Genomic DNA, 12,554 nt, shown 5'->3' on the forward strand with positions numbered 1-12,554 from the left:
TTTTTATGGCTATAGAAACCTTCACACCTGTGTGGACTACTATTACATGTTGTCCCTTGTTGTCACCTTCTGCAAAAAGAGTTTCAGTTGTACAAAGAGGGAAAAAAGAAACACTTAGAAACCATAAATATTAACTACATCTTATTTTTGAGACTGTATGACTTCAAGATTTGCATCTCTTAGAATATTAATGAAATGGTGGTGATTCCTACCTTCGAGTACTATAGTATGTTACCTCTCCGTTCAAATTCCATTATTTTCATGTTTCCTCTCCAATTTCATGTAACTGTAACTACTAGAAATGTTTCATATGCTCTTACAGATTCATTTGTGTTGACTCATTAATGCACATGCTTGTATGGATCTTTGAGATTATATCTTTAAAATTGCGCTCCATGAATCATTGCACCCAATCCTCTTTCATCTGCTATGTCTATCTTTAACTTGGAAAAGTGTAGAATTCTTGATGTTTCAAGCTCTATATGATGAGTTATTCTATCTCCTTCTCCTCTCTCATTACTGTACCAAAGCTGATTAAATTGTAGGTCCTTGAACTACTCAGCCTCCACTAGTTTATGCACATATTTCTGTGAGATGTATATGTGAAAGAGTACCATAAATACATGGCTTATGTCCTTGGATGAATGATTCAACCCATGTTATTTATTGTATATGTATATATATATATCTATATGTATATATGTATATATATATATATATATATATATATATATATATATATAGATATATATATATAGGTTCAAAATATATTTGATGTGTTCAGTCTCCTGAGAATCATATGAGACACATGAAAATCTAGATGTTCCAAGCACTGGTCTTGTAAGAAATCTGAGGTTGTCTCTGGAAGAGACAACATCTTTTTACATCGTTTCCGGGGAACGTATCGAAGGATTTTTCCCTGGGATATGAAAAGTTAAGCACTCTTTGTGTAGGTGAGAAAATGCGTTCTTATTGCATCCTCATCACCTTGTCGAATCCACAAATCTCATTATCATTTATCATCCTGGGTTTTAGAAAGCCTCATACTCGCTAAGATACCTCTCAGTAGAAAACCCCATCTGTATCTAACCCAGAGAAATTAATTTTCAAGACGTCTAGAAGGAGAAAACTCCTACTACCCATGCTACTGTCTTATCATTCTTTGAATCTTCCTCATCCAACTCCCAGCACAGTGTCATTCATTGCTCAGATCTTACTCCTAAGGTCCTTAGATACCCTGCAGAAGATGATCTCAAGCATCGTGCCCCCAAATGAGAGATCAAAGAGGAATAAATATTAGTTACAACTCCTTTTTTTTCATTTCCTCCAACTCCTGAGATTGAAAAAGGTAAAGCCATCCTCAATAATAGCAATATCCACTATACACTCAGTCACACTTCTCTCAGTCTAGTTACTCTAACCATTATGGTTTTGGCCCAAGTTTCTCTGGAAAATCTCAATCCCCCTCCATTAATCTAGATGGATGTTCCAGGCTTCTTACTGAATAAATATGCCCCTCTTGATTTACCTCAACCCCTAAGTGTTATGCCTCAGGACTACCTAAAGCTTTTTCCTAGGTTCAATGGGGAAGACGAAAACACTGCATAGAGACACATTGAAACCTTTTGTGCTTTTGTTGAGAATCTAAATGTAGAACAAATGGATGTGGTCCTGAGACTCTTTGTGCAATCCCTTGATGGAGAAGCCAGAAAATGGTTTAAATCCCTACCCAATGCATCCATCACCACCTGGGAAGAACTAAAAAACTCTTTCACACAAAAGTGGGGTGAAAAGAGAGATCATGAGTATGTCCTCACAAAGTTCAATGCTATAAGGAAGAAGCTAGAAGAGGATATTTCAGAATTCATAAAAGGGTTCAATAAGCAATACAATAAGTTGCATGTTGAGATAAAACCTCCTCAAGCTATTGCTTGTGTAGTATTTGTGGGAGCCTTTGAGTCTGAATTTGTCTCTACCCTAAGGGAGAGGAAGTCTCGTACTTTGGATCAACTCCAAGTTGATGCTATTGAGGTGGAAGCAAATTTCACCTCGGCAGGGAAGTCAAGAGGAAAGAATGAACTTACTGAGAAGAAAAAGGGGAAAGAAGAAACTTCCTCCTCTGGCTAAGCTAAAGAATTACCAGACCTGAAGTGGGAGGAAATGGATAAACTCATTAAGATTTTATCTCATAAGGTGGTGAAACTTGAGCTTGAGAACAAGAGTCTCCCGAAACAAAATGCTCAAGGTAACAACTGAGGTTATAAACCACAATATAGAAGACCACCGTTGCAGATACTTCAAAGGGAAAGAAAAGATCAACTCGATCAAATCCCTCCTCCTCTATATATAGAAGATGATACAAATGAGAAACTACCGGATACACACGAGATGTAGGGAAACTTGTATTCCTCCTTCTCTGAAGAGGCACAAGAAAAAATGGCTCACCATGAGATGTTCCATGATAGAGAAGAAATAGCAAATGAGGAAGAAAAAGGGGATTATTTTAAGAAATTTGTGGATTTCATGCAAGCACAGCTACATTGAAGGTATGATCTCAGATCTTAAAAAAAGAGATATAGGGAACCTGAACAACAAGAGGAAACCGCTCCCCAAGATATTCCCCCAACGTTGAATAAAGGGAAAGGGAAGTTGTACCCTGACTCATCCAAAGTAAAAATCTCCTTAAATAAGGAATGAAATAGCTCAGAGGAACACATAGAAGAGAAGGAACCTGTTCTGATAAAAACTACTGGTGATAAAGAGAGGTAGAGATGGGAAGCGTAGAAAAGGGCCAGTTTGCATTCAATATTTAGAAGGAACTCGAGAAGGTAAATATCCATGTTCCCCTCATTGAACTTCTAAAACAACCCACTTATAAATCTCAAGTATCCTAGTTCATGGTTCCATCCACCTCAGTACAGAACCATGGTTGTTTAAACCTTCAAGAAGAAAGACCAATGGTTGTTTTTGGGACTCATGTTGAAGAACTTGATTCTTCCACTGCACCCTTCTATGTGACCCTGGTAATTCATGACCTCTTATTGCATAACTGTATGTTGGACTCTAGAGCCTTGCATAACCTCATGCCCTTAGCCATGATGGAACAACTTGGCTTGCAGATCACCAAAACCTACAAGTACCTATACTCCTTTAACTCTAAGAGGGTCAAATGCTTGGGAATGATAAAAAATCTAGTGGTCAACCTAGCTCAGATCCATTTGAAGAGCGTAGTGATGGACATAATAGTGGCAGATATTCCCCTCGATTCGACATGGTCCTATCTAGGTCTTGGGGTTCCAAGGTGGGGGCCTCTATCAAACTAGATCTAACTTATGCCACTATTCCCACTTTTGGAGGCAAAGAAAGGAGGTTGTATAGAGAATCTAGATTTGTAAAAATTGTGACCCCAGCTGAAGGTTCTAAGAATTCTCCTATGTATGGAAAATAAAGTGACCTCTCCTTCTTGTTGCTAGAAGAAGATGAGACCATCTTAGAAGAAACACAAGTAAATCCAATGATGTAATTATATGACCAACACACACATAAAAAAAAAGTATGGAAATTATACTTTGGTGGAGCAAATTCCAAAGAGGGAAATGGAGAAGGAGTATTGTTGGTATCTCTTGAGGGCAACTTGATACCCATCTCATTCAAGCTGGAGTTTGAGGCAACCAACAATGTGGTAGAGTATGAAGCATTTCTCCTTGGGCTACAAACAACAAGGAATATGAATATTGGATTCTTAACTGTGTATGGAGACTCTGAGCTGATTGTAAAGCATATATGAAATCATTGGCAAGCTAAACACCCCAAATTGAGGACTTATTGGAATGAAGTATGGGATTTAATTGATAACTTCTTCCTAGCCTTTGATATCTAGTTTATGCCCACAGAAGGAAACATAATGGTTTATTCCCTTGCTGTAGCAGCAAGAAATTTCAAATCTCCTCAAAATCCGCTTCTTAGGTACGAGGTGGAGGTTAGACACAGACCCTCTATACCTCATAATGTCAAGCACTGACAGGTATTCGAGGATGATGAGCAGATTAAATGATTTATAGAAGTGGTTTAGGAGTTCACTAGCTAAATTATTGATAAAGGAGAGGAAAAAGACGTAGATCAAGAACCAACTTCATGGGAAGACACAATGGCTAGACATAAAATTCTACAACTAGAAGGGAATACTATTCCTCGTGGGCTAGTCCCACTAGAAAGATTATTTAATAAGAATGATATAGCCTCCAAACCAATGGCTCTAGAGATGGATGAACACGTAGAAGATTGTAATATCGGATCAGAAGATGGACCCCAAATGGTTAAAGTATCAAAAGGAAACCCCTCATAACATAAACAAAGGTATTTAAATCTCTTCAAAATCTACAAGGATTTAATATCATTTGATACTAACATCATATAGCATAACATTCCTTTAAAGAGTGGAATGAAACCATGCAAGCAGAAGCTTAGGTAGATTAATCCACTCTTACTCCCCTCTATTGAAAAATAAGTGAGGAAACTTCTACAGGCTAAAATCATAGTGCCCTTAAGGTACTCGGAGTGGGTGGCCAACCCAGTCCCAGTCTGAAAAAAAGAATGGAGAAATAATGTTATTTGTATATTTTCATAACTTTAACAAGGCATCTTTGAAAGACAATTACCCACTGCCCAAGATGGATTACATATTACAGAATGTGGTTGGATCAGTTAGAATGTCCATGATGGGTGGGTTCTCTGGTTACAGCCAAGTGGCAGTCCACCCTGATGACCAGAAGAATACTGCTTTCACCACCCCTTGGGGAACTTTCATGTATGCTCGCATGCCTTTCAATATTATTAATGCAGGGGCCACCTTTCATAGAGCTATGGATATAGCTTTTATAGGAGATTAAGACAAGTTCGAAGTGGTATATTTGGACGATATCACAGTCTTCTCTAGGACCGATGAAGAACATATCCTCCACTTGAAGCTCACCTTTGAGAAATGTAGGAGGTATGGGCTATATTTAAATCCAAAGAAGTCTCAGTTTGCCTTGAGTGAGGGGAAGCTACTAGGACATATAGTAGCGCAAGAAGGAGTGAAAATTTATCCTAAGAGAGTCAAAGCTATCAGTCACATTCCTCTACCCAGAAATAAGAAAGAGGTCCAAGTATTTTTGGGGAGAATCAATTTCTTGAGAAGGTTCATACCCAACTATGCAGAAATAGTGAAGGGTATTATAGATATGCTAAAAAAGGAAAATGAATTCAAATGGAGCCCCACCTCTCGAGATTATTTCACTAGAATTAAAGAAGCTTTTGTTGAAGCACCCATACTAGTTGGCCCTGACTACTCAACACCTTTCTATATATTTTCTTTTGCTTCTCCGCATAATATTTCCACGGTCCTACTACAGAAGAATAAAGATGGTTATGAACATCCCATCGCCTTCTTCAGCCAAGTCTTGAGGGATGTTGAGCTGAAATATAACATCTTGGAGAAACAAGACTATTCTCTAGTCAAAGATTTTAAGGCATTTCGAGTGTATGTGCTACAATAAAAAATCACAACATTTGTCCCAATGACAGTGTTCAAGGACATCCTTGTGCAAGGAGGCAGTGAAGGAAAAATGGGTAGGTGAATAGATTTTATTAGAATCTAACTACCAAGCTTTGGGAATAAACCTGATAACAAAGGAAGACAGAAAAAAAGTTCAATACAATGGGATTAAAATATCAGAGAAAAAGATTTGTGCTAAATATGAGGGATCACCCTGGTATAAGAATATCATCCATTATCTCTTATTCTTGAGGTGCCCAATAGGGCTGGATAAATCCAAATACAGGACGTTGAGACTGCAAGCTCAAAAATATATCATATCCAATGATCAAATCTACTGGAAAGACCCGGTGGGAGTTTTTATGTTATGTTTGGTAGAAGGTGAAACTCATAAATTGATTGAGGAATTTCATGGAGGAGTTTGTGGAGGTCATTACAACTGGAAGACAAAAACTCACAAAATACTCAAAGCAGAGTTCTATTGGCCTACGATGTTTGGAAATGTGCATTTACAAGTTAGGTCATGTCAGAAGTGCAAAGTCTTCGCTGAGAGACAAAAGCTTTCTCCTCTTCCCTAATCCCAGTGCATGTGGAAGAACCCTTCAGAAAGTTGGGACTAGACTTCATAGGAGATATAAACCTACCTTCCAGTGGCCAACATAAGTGGATATTAATGACCACAAATTATTTCACCAAGTGGGTAGAGGCCATCCCAGCCAGAAATGCTACAGAGTCAGTAGTAATTAAGTTTATGGAGGAAAACATATTATCACGTTTTGGTTGCCCTACCAAAATCATCACTGACAATGATCAAGTCTTCAAGTCTGAAAAATTCATCAGCTTCTGTCAGAAATTCAATATCATCATCAAGCACTCCACTGCCTACTATCCTTAAGGAAACAGTTTAGTTGAGTCCTCAAACAAAAATGTGGTGAGAGTGCTGAAGAAGACCTGTTGGGTGTGGAGCCTGATTATCTTCTGTATTCAAAGGTTTCAGCTAGATGTATACCCCAGGAAGATTATATACCCCAGGTAGTGCCCCTGAATCTAAAAACAGATGTAAAATTGCCTTGTAAAAGTATAGTAATTTCTAGTCAATCCGGGTCGTTCATTAGGTGAATGATCTGACGGTAGAAGTTATGTTTAGTTTAGCCCTAGAAGGCAACCCCTCGCTATATATGAGGGAATTGTATTGCCTCTATGGATATCTGTATTCTGAGTGAGGAAAAGAGAGGATATTGAGAGCAAAGAGGGAGTTACAACGGATCTGCTATAGGTTGTATCTCTTAAGTTTGCTGGATAAAATAATAAAAGAAGGACTGGATGTTTCTCCATGGACGTAGCCCAAACTGGGTGAACCATGTATATCTGTGTCTCTCTTGTTTTATGCGTTTTCTATGTTTATATTTCTGCAATATTTTATGTGTTCCATTGCTCTATAATATATAATTTTCTAACAAGACCATCACCAAAAATTAGAGGAATTGGGACACCCAATTGAAGTTTTCACTCTGGGCTAACCGAGTGACTCCTAGACATTCCACTGGAAAATTTCCTTTCGAGATAGTGTATGGTAAGGTTGTAGTCTTCCCAATCCAATTAGTAATTCCAGTGGTGAAGTTACTATAAGCAGCTCGAGAGGAGCCAAGTGCTTTGACACAAAGAAAAAACTAACTGGTTGAGCTTCATGAAAATAGGGAACAAGTGGGGGCTAGATTGACAAATTACCAACAGAAGATGAAATCCATGTTTGAAAAAAAGGCCAAGGATCGACCTCTTCAACCAGGAGAAATATCTCTCCGATGGGACGTCCAACAGGAAGAAAAAGGTAAACATGGAAAATTTGATTAACTTCGGTTCATCCCTTTCAAAATTTCAGAGGAAAAAGGAAATAATATGTACCTACTCGAAAATATGGAAGGTGAATTATTGGAGCTGCTAGTAAATGGTCGGATCCTCAAACTCTATTTCCAGAGTTAAAGGTAGCTATCTTGCACTCACTTTAAATACCAGTGTGTACATTGTAATTATCATAAGAAATTTCCCTTTTTTTGTTTAAAATTTCACTTTCACAAAATTTTCACTTGTTTAAGAAGACTTTATGGTCGAAAAAGATAATTTCACAGAATTCAGGTTCTCAATGCATTGCAATCCAATGCCCCTTCCCTAGGTGGAGCCAATGTTTTCACCTTCTGCAAAAAGAGTTCTAGTTGTACAAAGAGGGAAAAATAGAAGAGACGCTTGGAGCTAGCCTCCAATTCCACAAAAGCACTCAAAACTAAATCAGACCCTCTCCTTTGGAAAGTGCTCTGAAGAAAATTTCCAACAATATATAGAACTCCCCATATGGACTCCAGAATCAAAAGTTAGAGCAGATTGAAGGTTACCTTTGAAAATCAAAAAACAAGGAGAAAATGCCTAAGTGTAAAACCCTAGGTCTCGGCATATCGGCCATCCCGCAAATCGGAAGTCTCGACATATCAGAGGTCCCACACATTGGAGGTCTAGAGTGATATTGGCATATCGGAAATCAGGGGTCCATGGTGCATAGTATATTGGCATATTGGCGATCGCACTCAGAGCAGCATGGCATATCAGCCCATCGCATGTTAGATGCCTGATATATCGGAGGTCCTGTATGAGAGGACTCACATATCAATGAGGTCAGAGTAAACTTGTGATCAACAATCATTGATCACATATCAGAAGCCCAAGGTACAGTGAAATTGGTGATCGGCAATCGCAACAGTGCCGGGGATGTTGCAAATCTATAATCGGCAAGATCCTGTACACAGTGCAATTGATAGTCGATGACCAGGTCATATCGCATATCGGTGATAAAAATTTTCAAAAGTGTCAATCCTAATTGATTTGTAACGTGTGATATATAATAACGTTTTTAGTGTTAAAATTTTGGGAAAGTCTGAAAACAATTTACAAAGGATTTCAACGGAAAACCAAGGGTAGGCGGGCCTTTTAGCTCTCCTCTAGAAGGCCACAAGTAAAAATAATATTGATCCTGATAAATCTATGTGGCATCTAACGTCATTATGACGTGGCAGTATAGAGGACACATGTCATGCAGATCTGGAATTTTCAAGGGTCCAAAGGGGGCATATCCGGGTGACACGTGTCACCACTCAGAAAGCGACACATGGCAGAGTGATGACATCACTAATTAGAGATCATAGTTCGTAGGATGAGGTATGTTGTTACATAAAAGTTGAAACCCCGATTGTGATCCACCAATAAAGGGTCTTTGATAGAGGGGCTAGCCCGTAGTCACATAAAGAGCCGAGGAACCAAGGGCTCAACACAAAGGATGATCGGTGATCACAAGTTTCAAGAGGATGCACCAAGGACATTGATAGGAAATCACCAATTTTAAGACCTCTGATATTTGGCCAAGCACCCGGTCATAGCCTCCAGTCATATGATGAAGAAATAACAAAAGGGATCAAAGAAAAATGGGCTCAAATAGATCGACATTCGAAGTTTTACAAAGTCTATTTAGTTTAAAGTTCCCAAACATCTTGAGCTCCGATACAACTGTATAACTATTTCGCACGACATGTATGGCTCCGATATTGTTCCATGGGAAGTCAAGAGAGACAAATGAGTTGGCAGCAGTGTTCAGGATATGTCATGGCCACTACGTAGAACCACTTTCAGGTTCCTATAAGTGCAGAAGTGAAATTGTTGAGACTGAAAGTGACAGGGAACTGGATGAGAGAGTATGAGGCATAATGTAGCAGCAGTGTGGTTAGACTAGAGGCTAGCAAAGAGAGTGGTGTGGAGATATTTTTATAGGACCATCATTTCAATTCAATTGTTAATTATGTTTTGTTGATTTTGATTGCTATTGTTATTCTATTTTATTTCAAAGAAAAGTACCTTTTTGTTGTAATAATTGGAGGCAACAAAGACTACACGTCGAGACAGCTACTCATGCCGACCCCTAGAAGCTCTGGCTTGAGATGTTTTGTAACTAATTTCCATGTTCTCCCTCTCCTTATAGCAGGGAGGAAGAAACACTTAGAAATGGTTTTGAATCCTAAAGATTAACTACATGTTATTTTTGAGAACGTATGACTCCAATATTTGCATCTTTTAGAATACTAATGAAATGGTGGTGATTCCTACCTTCGAGTATTATAGTATGTTACCTCTCTGTTCAAATTCCATTATGTGTAGGTTTCCTCTCTGATTTCATGTAATTGAAGCTGCTAGAAATGTTTCATATGTTCTTACAGATTCATTTGTGTTGAATCGTTAATGCACATGCCTATATGGATCTTTGAGATTATATCTTTAAAATTGTGCTCCATGAATCATCACACCCAATCCTCTTTCATCCACTATGTCTATCTTTAACTAAGATAAGTGTAGAATTATTGATGTTTCATGCTCTATATGATGTGTTATTCTATCTCCTTCTCTTCTTTCATTTCTCTTCCAAAGCTGATTAAAATGTAGGTCCTAGAACCACTCGTTCTCCACTAGTTTATACATATATTCTTTTGTGAGTTGTATATGTGAAAGAGTACCATAAATACATGGATTTTGTCCTTGGATGAATGAACCAACCCATGCTATTTATTATATATATATATATATATATATATATATATATATATATATATATATATATATATATATATATATATATATAGATATAGATATATATATATATATATATATATATATATATATATATATATGTTCAAAATATAAGTGATGTCTCCAGTCTCCTAAGAATTGTATGAGACATGAAAATCTAGATGTTCCAGGCACTAATCTTGTAAGCAATCAGAGGCTATCTCTAGAAGTGACAACATCCCCTTCACTCCAGTTTTAACGGCCGCCGCATCCTTTGTGGACTATTCCACTTGGTGTTGGGCAGACCCTTTCTATTTCACGTGTGTCTCTAGAAGGAGGGTTGCCAACAATCTATGGTTAATTGTCCCACCAACCCAACTCATTCATCAACTGGTCAAGGTAGTAACACTTACTCCCTCTCCCCTACAAGGAACTCTGAACTTGGTAATTTCTCACCTCCCAAACCCGAACATGAAATCCCATATCAACATATTCGAGTTGTCTATTCCAACACCCATTAGTTTATTAAAGTTTTTGGACTAATCCCAGGAATGTACGCTCTTCCATACTCTCAAAAGAAGGAAAAGACTACTTCCACATTAGTGGTAGTCTCGTCTATGGAAGAAGCAATATTAATCACTCTTGAAGAACTAGTAGAAGCTATGGAAAAAGAAGATGAACCTCCAATATTTCAAAAGGAATAAGAAGACAATCTATTACTCTTGGGCTCAAGTTCTGGTGTAGGAGGCAGAGGGAAAGGCAACAGAGGAGGTGGAGGCAAAGATGAACCAACAGATTTAGAGGACGAACCATCAAAATCAGAAGAAGAGGAGGAGGAAGATGAAGAGGATGGCATGGCTAACCATAATATGGAATGGATTTCTTAAGGCCCATTAGAACTTCCCAGTGTCTTGCATAGGATTTCGAGACACACAGAGAAGCTTTTAATGAAGTATGACCCTGAAAAAATAGTGAAGGCATAATATCGCTTAGACATGTTTTACCTACACTGCAGACACTAGAGGTACGTTATAATGATGTTGCATGTAGAGTGTTTCCATGTACCTTGGATGGAAAAGAAACTATATGGTACCACAACCTTCCACTAAATTCCATCCAGAACTAGGGGGGTTCAAGAGAATTTTCCTTGAAAATTTTTCTGAAGACAAGACCCCCGCCATATTGCTGAAGGAGTTGGGTAATCTTAATATGGAGCAAAAAGAGAAATTCAAATATTTCATTCATAGTTCTAACCGCATTCTGAACAAGTTCTCAATAGACACCAAACCTCATGACTCCATCACTATCGACCAGTATTGCATAGTTCATCAAGCGAGTTGCGAAACCAACACTAACCAAAAATTGTGAAGAGGTGATTGTTGTGGAGAAAGACCTGCACGCTATTGGAGTCATTGCATATGACAAATCTTCTAAGGAATCCAAGGACACAGGAAATAGATCTCAAGCCTCTTTGAGTAAGGCTAAGGGAAAGGAAGCAAGTGACATTGAGAGCCTTACTCGTCTCCTCAAGTCTGTCACTACTGAAGTTTCCAAACTCAAACAACATACGATCGAGACAATCATGAGCAACATGCCTCCCAAGTACCCTCTGAAGAAGAATGCGGCTTCAAGTAGCAGTAGCAGCCAGATAGACAAATCTACCCATATCTCCAACCTAGTGTTGAACCTTGACAAGATCATGATATACTGGTACTTCTCATTCCACGGTGAACACCATTTGGAAAGAATGTGCCCATATTCGAACCATATGATGAGCCGCATGGCCACATGATTTTCCGAAGACATCGTGGTCAATGAACAGGCTGATCCCAACATTGAAGATGAAGAAGATGCTACATTTGATGAAGCCCTAAGAACTGGGCAAGCAGTAAACATGTATTAGTGTTCGCACACATCCGAAAAGATCACCACCAATAAGGAGCCTCCAAGTGACGGTCCAACCCCGAAGCAAAACAATCGGTATAGCTTGAGAATTCAAGGGGTACCCACTATGATTGAGATACCGAGACACAAAATAAGATAATACATGCTAAGGAAAATAGATCCATTGGTTATCTCAACACAAAAAACTCAAATATCTAGGAAGTCATCTATAACAAAGAGTGTTTCCAAGGGCAACAAAGACAAAAGCAGTCTGTTGGAAACCACGAACACAAATCTACCCTTGGACACATCAGTGAGTCTCCCTGCTTTAGATTACAACATTGTAGAAGACATGATGAAGACTCGTGCAAAAATATCTCTGTATGAGTTAAGCAAAATCATGAGTCACCAGGATATTCTTCTACACACACTTGGGAAAACCTCTATAGGTGATGCTACCTCTTCCAGCAAGGGAACAAGTAAATACTCATGCAAACATATCTTTGTATGAGTTAAGAAAAATCACGAGTCAGCG

The sequence above is a fragment of the Pinus tabuliformis genome, chromosome 1_2 (genome assembly GCF_031772625.1).
Source record: "Pinus tabuliformis cultivar Carrire ecotype Pingquan chromosome 1_2, CPIR1, whole genome shotgun sequence".
NCBI classification, from domain to species: Eukaryota; Viridiplantae; Streptophyta; class Pinopsida; order Pinales; family Pinaceae; genus Pinus; species Pinus tabuliformis.